We start from the raw sequence: 849 nt of genomic DNA, 5'->3' as shown, positions 1-849 counted from the left end.
GTTTTGAGGGCTGCAAATCGCGGTTAATATACAAAAATGAAAGATTCATTAAAAAAAAATAAAGCATAAACAATTTTGTAAAAAATTTTTTTTAAAGTCCCCGCCCCCCACATACACACGCATATATGCGTCGGTGCGCCTATGTGCCGCACATGTTGCATATTGCCACAAACGTCGTTGTGAGAGCAATAATTTTAGAGCCATTAAGGCTGGGTTCACACCTGGGCGTTTTACAGCGCTGATCGACGCGCTGTAAAAACGCCCAGCAAATGAAATCCCATTATTTCCTATGGGCATGGTTCTCACTTGGGCGTATTTCAGCGCGTCGGAACGTGCTGAAAAACACCCTACGCCCGCGCGTATCTATTAGGATACAGCCGGATAGCCCTCGTAAACGCGCATTTGACACGCGTTTTGAGGGCTGCAAATCGCGGTTAAAACATGCACCCCAAAACACGCGTCATACACGCATATTTCGAACACCTAGGTGGGAACCACAGCCTAAAGGAGAACTATGAGGTGAGTGATTTTCACTCACCTCATAGTTCTAGCCGATCTGTGACAATAAGACTGTCACAGGTCGGCTCAGTAGATCGGGAGGTGAGCGAACACATACCGGCGTTTGCTCTCTTCTCGATCCTGTCACGGCTCTCTGCCGTGATGGGTGGGGCTGGATTCCCCCCTCCCTGCTCCGCCAGCGCTGACTGGTGTAACGGATGGGGGAGAGGCAGGTACAGCTGGCTCTGCCTCTAGATAGGCAGAGCCAGCTATCACTCACGCAGCTGGGTGGATCCAGACATAATTGTCGGGATCCGCTTCAGCTGCGGCGTCTCAGTATACCGCGAGCTG

The sequence above is a fragment of the Nanorana parkeri genome, unplaced genomic scaffold, assembly GCF_000935625.1.
Source record: "Nanorana parkeri isolate BGI_ZX_2015 unplaced genomic scaffold, ASM93562v1 scaffold2088, whole genome shotgun sequence".
In the NCBI taxonomy this organism is placed as follows: domain Eukaryota; kingdom Metazoa; phylum Chordata; class Amphibia; order Anura; family Dicroglossidae; genus Nanorana; species Nanorana parkeri.
The sequence above is the reverse complement of the archived record's forward strand: the minus strand, read 5'-3'. Positions refer to the sequence as shown.